Here is a 12,485-nt window from a genome sequence, read left to right on the forward strand (position 1 = left end):
CTCTCCCCCAAGGGGAAATAAAAACCTCCTCAGGAACCGCTCCATCTCTTCTCCTGGCTTCAAGGCTAATAACTAGGATTAAATCCTAACATAATCTAACTGGGGAAGGGACGGGTCTGGTAAGGAAGGAAAGAGACCATATACCTAAAAAATTCTAAGAAATAGCCAGCATGTAATAGTAGGGACCAGGGGCTGACTTCTGGGAATGGATTTTGAGGTTGCTTGTTCAAAGGGGCTAGGATATAAAATTACATTTGCAAGTATTAGTGGGCTTCAGAACATTTTGGGGGGATATTACATGTAAGATGCTAGCAAGCTTTCAAGAGATGGGACAAAAACTCTGCTTTGGTTGCTCCTAGAGGACTGAAAGTAAAAAATGACTGAGTTGATCTGCAGACAGCAAAAGTAGTGGCTGAAGGAATTGGACTTAATAGAAAGGATATATAAAGTAAGGCCAGAAGAACCAGAAATACCATTAACCAAATCACCAGAAATATGTTAATGAGAGGGATACTATCATCATGAAGAATTCCCAGATGACTCTTTCCTACAGGCCAGAAATGGTAGTAGGAGAGGCAATCAAAGTACTGGGCTCAGTACATTCATGGGGATAATAGGGCCCCTAAGTAAGAAGGCCAGGTGAAGGTACTTAGGCATCAGGTGTTGGTAAGCCACAATGACCTAATTGGCAAGTTCTGAGGGGTAGCCTAGGGTTGTGGATTTACAGGGCAATGTTGACATGATTAATTAGCATGGTGCACTTAAGGGCTAGATAGTTGGTCAGTCAATATGGTGTTGCTTGGTATCCGTAACCAAAAGCAGAAGAAGAATGGAGGATCATAAGATGAGGTTGGTCACTCCAATTAAAAATTCTTGATTTCCTGCGCAGTTCCAAGACTTGTGCCAATTTTCAGGTCTGGAACTCAGTGACTGAAGAAGTGTTTAGAAGGAAAGGGCTCTACAACCCCTGGCAAGTATGTACTATGACTATTCTCCCAGTCCTTCTCCAAAAATTACCTGCAGACATTTCCTTGGTTGACTGTGCCCTGAGTAAAGGAGAATAGCTAAATATTTTGAGGACATTTGGATAGAAGATCTGAGTCCGCATTGATACATGGAGGTCCAAAACATCATCATGGCTTTCTTGTTTGAGTTGGAGCTTATGGGTACCAGGCAGTAAATGTAGTCTTGGCTGACATCTGGCTTACATCAGGTCATTTTCCCATTTCCTGAGCACATATTTGGAAGTCATAAACTTGACATTTGGCCAAGTCCTCATACTGAGTTTCTAGTTTATGGAGGAGGAGCTATTTTGGTGGAGAAAGTTAGATGTAAACCTCTAAAACTGCCCTTCTCCTTCCCTTCCCAAAAAAACATAATAATTTCATCCTGGGACAGGGGATAGTGAACGCTACCATTAAAAACCTAAAGAAAGGATGCAAGGTGGTGGTCCCTATCTATTTCCATTTAATTAGCCAGTCTGGTTCCTGCAAAAACAGTATAGACCTTGGAGAATGACTGTTGACAACCAGAGACTCAGCTGTGTAAGAGCCACACTGCTGTGCACTACATGGTATCATTACTGGAGCAGACTGATAAGGCCTCAAGTTCACGTTATACGTCCATCGATCTGGCATCTTCTGTGGAGGACCAGGACTCCTCTGACAGATAACTTTGACATGAAGGCCTTCCCAAAGCTTCTTTAGACTTTGTTGCACTTAAGATGCTTTCACCCACACTTTTCCCCCTTCTTTTCTTCACCTACAGCCAGACTTCAACAATGGTCAAATGGTTTCCGAGGCATTCTGACTCCCTCACCATTTTGTTTCAAAAGCATTTCCCCTAATAAAATTCATGTAAATGTAATCCCAACTTTGCATTTGCTTTTGGTGGACCAAGACCAACACATCTACCATGAGAAATGGATTTCAAAATCCTTAAAGGGATTCATAAGTCTAGTAATGACATTCAAATTATTTAACAACTTGTATCGTACAAGCGTAGACAAGTCAAATGAATGACAACCTATCCACAACAGACTGGCTACAAAAGGTTATTATGGCTATACTGGTGAAGAATACCCAAGATATTAATTCATCTTACTGTGAAATTTTTAAAGTAAATTGTAAATACTGAACTAGATAATTGTGTATACTGAATAGAAGAGCTCTAATAGTCATTTGATGGCTAGAATTTTATGAGAAAATGCAATGCTATTTTTTGTATAGTATTAACTTTTAAGGAAATGCTTCTTTTAATGTAATAATATGTTATTATAAATTTATTTTATTTTATGATTTAAGGAGTTTTGCATATAGCACTCTACCAGGCCTTTTCCCATATACTCAAAAAAAAACTCCTTATCATTATGGGTGTAAAGTGAGGGAGTGAGCAAGCAAGCAAGATAGAAAGAGAGAGACTGAAAGAGAAGAATGAGTAAAATCATCTGAATTAACATCATATTCTCCTAAATCCTTGTTTAGTCCTCAGAGCAAACCTGCCTTTACCATATACATTTTTATTTTCATTTCAATTTTTGGTAAAATAAAACCCTGAAACCCAAGAATTAGACATTTGCAATACTCTGTAATGACTCAGAGTCTATGCTGTGAGGTCAGAAAGGGACTGGAATCCTGGCTCCCTGATTTAATAGGCATGTGGACAATTGTAGGTTGCTTAGCTTCTCTCTGGCCTCAGTTTCCTATAATTAAAATGGGAAATCAAGAATACATATTTTTAGATATGTTTTGATGATTAAATGAGATATTACATACAAATGGCAGAGCACAATGACACATAGTACATGTTAACAGATGTTAGTCATTATCTTCACCATCATCATCATCATTATCACCACCATCTTATGCCTTCTGAGAAAGAAGCTACATTTGTGACTGCCTGTGAGTAGATCCCCCAGGGGAGAATAACTTCTGTTACTTTCTAACAAACAATAGAATTGAGCTTCGTGTAATACTTTTCCATTTAAAACAATCCCTAGTCAATTTGCAGATAAATGGTATTATACATTTTTGTTCCTGCTGGTTTAGACTTAAAATTTTCCAAATGATCTATGTTTGAGTAAGAAACACAGAGGCTGTTATTTTACAGTGAAATTTCTTTAGGTAATCTGAAAAAAGTTTGGCAAGCATATTAGTTTATGGCAGTCAGAACAGTGAAAAATGTAATCTTCTGAGGAAAATAGTTCATAGGAAATTATTTTTATAGTGCTGCTGTTTGTCAATGCTGTCATCTATAAATAGTGTAAATGCTATTGATTGTCTAGGATGCATGGGCTTTTAGGGAAAACCTAAATAGAAAAAAGACAAATTTGAATAAGAAATATGATTTTTCTGGTCTTATAAATGTTGGATCTATTTTCTTTTGGAACGTTGTTTATGCTTTTGTATAAAAAGGATGGTCAATTAGTTGACAAGTGCTACCCTGTGTTCCAAATCCTGTTTTAATCTTAAACCATATAGAAAAAAGATCACCCTATTCTGGATCTTCCCTTTAAACTTAAAGATGTTCTAAGGTTGTTATAGGTCACTATATCTACTTCCTTGCAGAATGGAGGTAGGTTTTTAGATCCTACACTCAACAGAACCAGCTTTAGCCCATGAAAAGTTGTAAAACCCAGGGTCACTTTGATTTATATTCTGGGATTTCTAACTACTTCTAACCAGGTACTGTTCTAAATTCCATTATACTTAAATTTATACCAAGATCAGGCCAAAGGTCTGATAACCTTGGTATAACTCTGACCTATAAGGAACAAATTACCCTTCCCACTGACACAGCTTCCCACTTGGAAAATGTTAACGTATGTAGGTCAGAGAATCAGTGACCCAAAAGAAAACATATATAAGAAAACTAATCAGCATTCACATTTTCATTTATTTATTCATTCAAAATATGTATTAGGTGCTTAACAGATGAAAGCCATTGTGTTTGGCATTCAGAATATTTTGTTGTCAAATATAGCCATTTTGTGTGGCCAACTAACAAATATGATAACATAATGTGTATGAAACAAACAATTGTATGCATTTATCCAATATTTATCAAACAGCTCTCATGTTATGTCCATGGGGGAGGGGTGGGACTGTAAATCAGGCATAGATTCTACCTGAAATAACTTAAAAACAATTGAATGGTGGGATAAAATACAAATGTACTGCAAGACAAAATAAGTCGTACTAAGTACTGTAAGAGGTACTTGCAATACAAAAGAGGCAAAATACATGTCAAGGAATACATCATGGTGTGATGCTTGTGGCATATATGTATAATGGAAAAATCACTTGCTTGGAATATAGCATAATAATAATATTTATGCCTGATCCCAAAGGATTTCATCAAAGTTCACCACCATCCTAAAACGTTACAGAAAATATAGTGAAAACTCTTTAAGAACTCTGTAGTTTATTTTGTATACTGCTTGGGAGACATTGATAGATTCTCCAGATAGTACAAACATAATCAGATATCTGCTTTAGAAACATTAAACTGGTAGCAGAAAGTTGGATAAATCAGAGAGAGTAGAAATTAATGGCAACAAAAAGAGGAAGATAGAGATAGTTTTTGTTAAACCAGTTCAAACCGGGTGCCGGTAGTTCCATGCTTCACTGATTCACATTTAAACACCTCTGAAGTAGTGGTGAAGTTATTTTGTCTTAGAGTCATATGTAATGGTCTTCTTATATGTGATGTCATTTAGAGAATTAATTTATACTTTGTCTCTCTTAAAAGTATGTCTTTGAGAGAGGAATCATGTCTCATTCAATTGTTAACTTTTTAATTGCATAGTATAACATATATACAAAGCAAAGAAATGAAAAAGCAATAGTTTTCAAAGCACTCTTCAATAAGTACTTACAGGACAGATCCCAGAGTTTGTCACGGACTACCATATGATCCTCTCACAATATTTTCCTTCTAGCTGCTACAGAATATAGGAAGCTAGAAGGTGTAAATATTTTTTTATCATAACAATTGACTTTTTTTCCTTCTTTTTTTGTGAAAAATAACATATATACAAAAAAAGCAATAAATTTCAAAGCACAGCACTACAGTTAGTTATAGAACATATTTCAGAGTTTGACATAGGTTACAATTCCACGATTTTAGGTTTCTACTTCTAGTTGCTCTAGAGCAGACTAAAAGAGATATCAATTTAATGACTTAACATTCATATTCATTTGTTAAATACTATCTTTACTATATAACTCCACCATCCTTTGATCTTTCCATCCCTCTCTTTGGGGGTGTTTGGGCTATGGCCATTCTAACTTTTTCATATTGGAAGGGCCTGTCAATAATATGGGGTAGGGAGATGGAACTATCTGATATTCCGGAGAGGTAGGGCCTTCTAGATTTCAGGACTTATCAGTAACCAAGGATCCATCTGGAGGTTGTAGGTTTCTGAAAAGTTACTCTAGTGCATGAAACACTTGCGGAATTGTATATATTGCCCTAGGTGTTCTTTAGGATTGGCTAGAATGGCCCAGTTGGGGATTGGGAGGTTATAATAGATAGCAAGGTCTAAATGAAGCTTGCATAAGAGCAACCTCCAGAGTAGCCTCTCGACTCTGTTTGAATTCTCTAGGCCACTGATACTTTATGAGTTACACCTCTTTCCCCCCTTTTGGTCAGGATGAAAATTGTCGATCCTACTGTGCCAGGGCCAGATTCATCCCTGGGAGTCATCCTCCACGTTGCCAGGGAGACTTTCAGCCCTGGATGTCATGTCCCATGTAGGAGGCAGGGCAATGATTTCACTTTCAGAATTGGGCTTAAAGAGACTGAGGCCACATCTGAGCCACAAAAGAGGTCCTCTTAGGCACACTTACAGGTAGTCTAAACTTCTCTGCTACCTATATAAGCTTCACAAGAGTAAGCCTCAAGATCAAGAGCATGACCTATTGATTTGGGTGGCCCTGAAGTTTGACACAGTATCAGGGGATTCCCTGATGGTAAGGTCAGTAGTTCCATATTCTTTCTTCCATCCTTCAAGGCACTTTGCCAGGACTTTTTGACTATCTGTGTAATATACTCTAGGATATATTCAGGCATTACAATAATCTGTACAAGATTAAAGGACCTCTTTCTTATTCTGGGCTCCCTGTGTTTCATCTGTTCAAATGAGTTATACAGATAGGTTGAGTTAGATTATGCGCTACAGAAAATTTCAGTTCCGGACCAAAAAAACCATTCTTCCTTTGGACTCAAAGAGTATGTGTGGTTCTAAAATATAGACACTGTCTTCCCCTGTGTTCTGAATTACTTTAACCCCAACTTGATTGGCTTCGTTCTTATCTCTAGATATCTTATCTGTAGATATATTAAAAACAGCCTCTCAAAATCCAGAAATAATCACCACTCCAGACTTAATGTGTCTGCTATAAAAGCTTAAAATCTAGTCGCCTGTTTTCTTATAAGCATTTTCTAAAGGAGACCACACTGTTGTCGTTCTTTTGTTTCTGGCTTATTTTGTCTCACCAAATGTCCCACATGTTCATTCACATCATTGCATGCCTCATGACTTTGTTCCTTTTTGTAGCAGCACAATCTTCACTCATAAGTATACACCATCGTTTGCCAATCAACTTCTCCATCAGTGCATCCTTCAGCCACCTGCAATCATCAGGCATCATGTATAATGCCCACAGTCCACAGCCCATCAACATTCTCAATTTTAGATAATTTCATTGTTCCCAAGAGAAAGAAAATCAATAAACACACCCTTGCCAAGTGGGAAATCTAAACCTCCTCTTAACTCTTGTCCCTCTCACTGTTATTTACCTCTGCTGTTGCTGTGGTAGTGCTGATGTTTTACTTTTGAACATAGCCCTTAGTATGCAATAGTAGTTTTCCCCTTGTGCCCTAGACTTAAACACTCTTTGTACATGAATCATATCTTTGAAGTAATTCTTGCAAGAGTGAATTCATATTTCTAGTGTTGTAGGTCTATACAACCCCTCTCAATCTTGTTCATCCTCAATATGGTAATATACTAATAGACCCACTAAAGAACCACCTTCACTTCTTTCTATTCCCTTACATTGGAGTTCAACCTCATTAGCTAACCATTCACCCATCTCTAGCTTCTATGTATCTCTAAGTCCTTATATTCTGTACTATAAGCCTTTGATCATACCTTTCTGCAGATCATAAAAGTGGAATCATACAGTATCTATCCTTTTGTGTTTGGCTTATTTCACCTAGCATTATGTACTCAAGGCTCATCCATATTGTCATGTGCTTCAGGATGTCATTTCCTCTTACTGCTGCATAATATTCCACTGTACATATATACCACATTCTGTTGATCAACACGTCTGTTGATTGGCATTTGGTTTGTTCCATCTTTTGGAGATTGTGAATAATGCTGCTGTGACCATCGGTGAGCAAATATCTGTTTGTGTCATTGTTTTCAGCTCTTCTCGGTATATACCAAGTAGTGTTATTGCTAGGTCATAGACCAACTCGATATTTAGCTTCCTATGGAATCACCAAACAGTCTTCTATAGTGGCTGCATCATTATACATTCCCACCAGCAGTGCATAAGTGTCCAATTTCTCCACATCCTCTCTGACATTTATAGTTTCCTGTTTGTTTAATAGCAGCCATTCTTATAGGTGTGAGGTGGATCTCATCTGCATTTCCTTTATAGCCAATGAAAATGAGCATCTCTTCATGTGCTTTTGAGCCATCTGTATTTGGCCTTCAGAAATATACTTATTCATACCTTTAGCCTATTGTATAATTGGGTTGTTTATTCTTTCGTTGTTGAGTTGTATGGTTTCTTTGTATATCCAGGATAACAAACCTTTGTCTGATATGTGATTTCCAAATATTTTCTCCCATTGAGTTGGCTGCCTCTTCACCTTTTTGACAAAGTCTTTTGAGGTGCAGAAGCATTTGATTTTGAGGAGTTCCCATTTATCTATTTTTTTCTTTTGTTGCTTGTGCTTTGGGTATAAAGTTTAAGAAGCTCCCTCTTATTACTAGGTCTTGAAGACGTTTCCCTACTTTTTTTTCTATAAGTTTTATGGTACTGGTTTTTATATTTAGGTGTGTGATCTACTTTGAGTTAATTTTTGTGTAAGGTGTAAGATAGGGGTCCTCTTTCATTCTTTTGGCTATCGATATCAATTTCTTCCATGCCCAATTACTGAAAAGACTATTTTGTTCTAGTTCAGAGGATTTGGGGGCCGTTTCAAAAATCAGGTGACCATACCTTTGATAGTCTGTTTCTGCAGTCTCGATTAGATTCCATTGGTTAATGCGTCTATCTTTGTGCCAGTACCAAGCTGTTTTGACCACTGTGGCTTTATAATAGGTTTTATTTGTTCTTCTTTTTTAGGATGCTTTTTAACTATTTGGGGTCACTTTCCCTTCCAGATGAATTTGGTAATTAGCATTCCACGTCTTAAGAGTAGGTTGTTGGAATTTGATTGGTACTGTGTTGAATCTGTAGATCAATTTGGGTAGAATTGACATCTTAACTATATTTAGCCTTCCTATCCAGGAGCAGGGAATGTCTTTCCACTTGTTTAGATCTCCTTTGATTACTTTTAGCACTGTTATGTAGTTTTCTGTGTACAAGTCTTTTACATCCTTAGTTAAGTTCGTTGGCATACATGATACAAATCATTTTTTCTATGCCACATAAGCCAACCTCTTTTCCCAATATCTGCCCCTTCCCCCAATTCCTCTCCAGATATTACTCACTAGGTTCTTCCCAGGTAAATCATAACAATATGTTGTTTGATTATAATTATTCCTCACTTCATCCTCATTGTTAAATCAATTATAGTGTAAGAGGTATTGCTGAGAAAATACTCATGTCTATTTAACCTAGGCCCAATTCTGCTTCATTTTGACTTTTTTTTTCTGTCTTCATCCAATTGTTAAAGTGCGAAGAATATAAACATGTATATTTCCCTATTTTTCTTTCTACATATGACCTTAGTGACTTGCACAATTTCACAGAGTTCACAGACCTGAAAAAAAATGCTCCCAACACAGTTCCCACCTCAATATAATAAATTCATTTTCTGAATGAAATGAATGTCAATATTCTTTTATTTGTACATTAATATTTATGAGAAGAACCAAGTTTTCCTCTCCTTTCATTTAAATTTTCTCATTTTATTTCCTCATATCCAATTATAACAGAAGAATGCTAATATCCTATTTTAGACTTAGACTAACTTGCAGAAAAAAATCTTCCAATGGATACTATTGCCATATCTGGAAAGCGGTATCTTTTGATTACTGTAAATAATTTTAATCTATTTCTTTCTTTTAATTTGTAAAAGTTTCCTCTAAACGTACACTTTCTCGGCACTCTGTTGAAGGGTTTAGATTTATTATCAATCTGAAATGTCAAAAACAAATTTTTGACAGGACAATTAAAGTCTTTATAACTTGGGACAGGAAAAGAAATAGTAAACATTTTGCAAATTAAACACTTTGCAATTCATTTAAATATATACTCCTGAGTATATTTAAGTTCAACACATTAAATGACATTTGGGCCTAAAATCCATTATTTTCATACTGAAATATACTTTAGATCAATTTGAGAAATGAGCAGTCACTGCCTGAACCAAAGTTTATTCTGGAGACATTAACTATAAAAAGTAGTTCAAATCACAAGACAAAAAATGCAATTAGATTAAAATCATAGTCATATCACATCATAGTGGAAATGTGAGACTTGGCTATACATTGAGGAAACTTCCTATGTGAAGAAATCCAAAAATACCTATAAGATGAATCAGGAAACAGATATAGGAGGAAGCCATGCATAATAAGATAAAGTTTCTTTGTTTAAAACTCTCTATGAATGAAAAGGCTCATTGAGACCAGGCATAAATATATACACCTTAGCAATTCCTGGTGTCATTCATGTGTATGTGTGTATGTGTGTGTGTGTGCATGTGTATGTATCTGTGCATGTTTATGTGCATGTATGTGTATGGGCACACGCATGTGTGTTTGCATGTGCATGTGCACCTGCACCCATATGCATGGGTGTGCATGGGTGTACATGCATATGTATGTGTATATGCATATGTATGTGTGTATATATGCATATGTGTATATGCATGTGTCTGTGTGCATGTGTATGTGCACATGTGTGTCTGTGTGCATATGTATGTGTATATGCACATGTATGTGTGTATGTGTGCATATGTGTGTGTATGTATATATATATGTGCATGTGCATCTATGTATCTGCATTACATCTAAATCTATTGCCAGAGCAGGTTTCCAACAAAGGGAAAATAATGAGATCATATCAACATCTCATCTGTAACTCTGGAAGCTGGAAGACAGTGGAGAACAACTACAGACTATTGAGAGAAAACTATAACAGTATATATGTCGGTCACTTGTCTGTGCCAAAGATAATCACAGCAAGCATGTCCAGAAAATATAATCCCAGGTAATTCACCTGGAAAATCTTTGAGAAAGGATTCTAACTAAGCTCTGCAAGGAATGAGACCATAGAGCTTGAGGCAGAGAGGAGAAATACAAGAGGACACACTGGTGAACATTATGGTTACATATGTCTGTACCAGTGAATATTTAAGTCAAATTTCCTGAAAGAAAGGGAACATACTTAAAGTGAAATTCTAAAAATAACAAAAAAGTAAATATGCTATACTCATTATCTCAAAGAAATCTAGGAATTAACTAGAGAGGAGTGACATACCTTAAGGGCTTCGTTTAGGAAGTGCTGGGAGGAATGTACGAATGAGAACGTATTTTTTAAATGCTCATCTTATTTGGAAGAATAGAAAACAACAGATTAGAGCATCTTAATGAAGACAGTAATTGGTATCTTCTTTCCATGAAACTGTAGAGAAATATGTATTTTATTATCAACATCAGGTAAGGGAAAATGACCATTAGTAGAAAGGACATCTAAGTAGTCTTGACTAACAATAAGAAGGGAAAAATTCAGGGACATACAACTTGATCAAACCAATAAAATAAATAGAAGGAAATAAAAGGAAAAACAAAGCTAATGAATAATAAATATGTAAGATGAAAGAAATAAAACCTCTTAAACTAGAGGAAAATGACTAGAACCTCCAATTAAAATATGGAACCTTAAAATAACTCAGTCATAACTAATAAACATACAGCAAAATGACAAACAAAGGTTGAAAATTAATATGTGGACAAAGAGTAGAGTAAAATGTGCATAAACAAACAAAAACTGAGAGCAATAATATGAATGCATGAGATGTAATTGAAGGATAAAAGTACTAAAAAGAAAACCACAATGAGATATCATCTCACACCCACCAGAATGGCCATTATCAACAAAACAGAAAATGACAAGTGCTGGAGAGGATGCGGAGAAAGAGGCACACTTATCCACTGTTGGTGGGAATGTCAAAGGGTGCAACCACTGTGGAAGGCAGTTTGGCAGTTCCTCAAAAAGCTGAATATAGAATTGCCATACGACCCAGCAATACCATTGCTGGGTATCTACTCAAAGGACTTAAGGGCAAAGACACAAACGGACATTTGCACACCAATGTTTATAGCAGCGTTATTTACAATTGCAAAGAGATGGAAACAGCCGAAATCTCCATCAACAGAAGAGTGGCTAAACAAACTGTGGTATATACATACGATGGAATATTATGCAGCTTTAAGACAAGATAAACTTATGAACCATGTAATAACATGGATGGACCTAGAGAACATTATGCTGAGTGAGTCTAGCCAAAAACTAAAGGACAAATACTGTATGGTCCCACTGATGTGAACAGACATTCGAGAATAAATTTGGAATATGTCATTGGTAACAGAGTCCAGCAGGAGGTAGAAACAGAGTAAGATAATGGGCAATTGGAGTTGAAGGGATACAGACGGTGTAACAGGACTAGATACAAAAACTCAAAAATGGACAGCACAATAATACCTAATTGTAAAGTAATCATGTTAAAACACTGAATGAAGCTGCATCTGAGCTATAGGTTTTTGTTTTGTTTTGTTTTGTTTCGTTTTGATTTTACTATTATTACTTTTATTTTTTTCTCTATATTGACATTCTATATCTTTTTCGGGTGTGTTGCTAGTTCTTCTAAACCGATGCAAATGTACTAAGAAATAATGATCATGTATCTATGTGAGGATGTTAAGAATTACTGATTGCATATGTAGAATGGTATGATTTCTAAATGTTGGGTTAATTTCTTTTTTTCCGTTAATTAAAAAAAAAAAAAAGAGAAGGGGTAATTGGAGCTGAAGGGATACAGACTGTACAACGGTACTGGATATAAAAACTCAGAAATGGACAGCACAATACTACCCAATTGTAATGCAATTATGTTAAAACACTGAATGAAGCTGCATGTGAGGTATAGGTTTTTTGTTTTTTGTTTTTTTTTTCTTTCTATTATTGTTTTAATTCTTATTCTGTTGTCTTTTTATTTCTTTTTCTAAATCGATGCAA

General features: G+C 36.0%; 1 long non-coding RNA gene across 1 annotated transcript in view; it reads left to right on the top strand.

Moving 5' to 3' along the window:
* The first annotated feature begins 2,660 nt into the window (after positions 1–2,660).
* The window catches only part of LOC143654852 (uncharacterized), a 33,098-nt gene continuing 23,273 nt past the window's right edge, over positions 2,661–12,485 (top strand). The window contains exon 1 of the long non-coding RNA XR_013162005.1: positions 2,661–2,900. This is a non-coding gene — a long non-coding RNA (uncharacterized LOC143654852). The remainder of the gene's footprint in view (positions 2,901–12,485) is intronic.

This window comes from Tamandua tetradactyla, chromosome 14 (assembly GCF_023851605.1).
Source record: "Tamandua tetradactyla isolate mTamTet1 chromosome 14, mTamTet1.pri, whole genome shotgun sequence".
In the NCBI taxonomy this organism is placed as follows: Eukaryota; Metazoa; Chordata; class Mammalia; order Pilosa; family Myrmecophagidae; genus Tamandua; species Tamandua tetradactyla.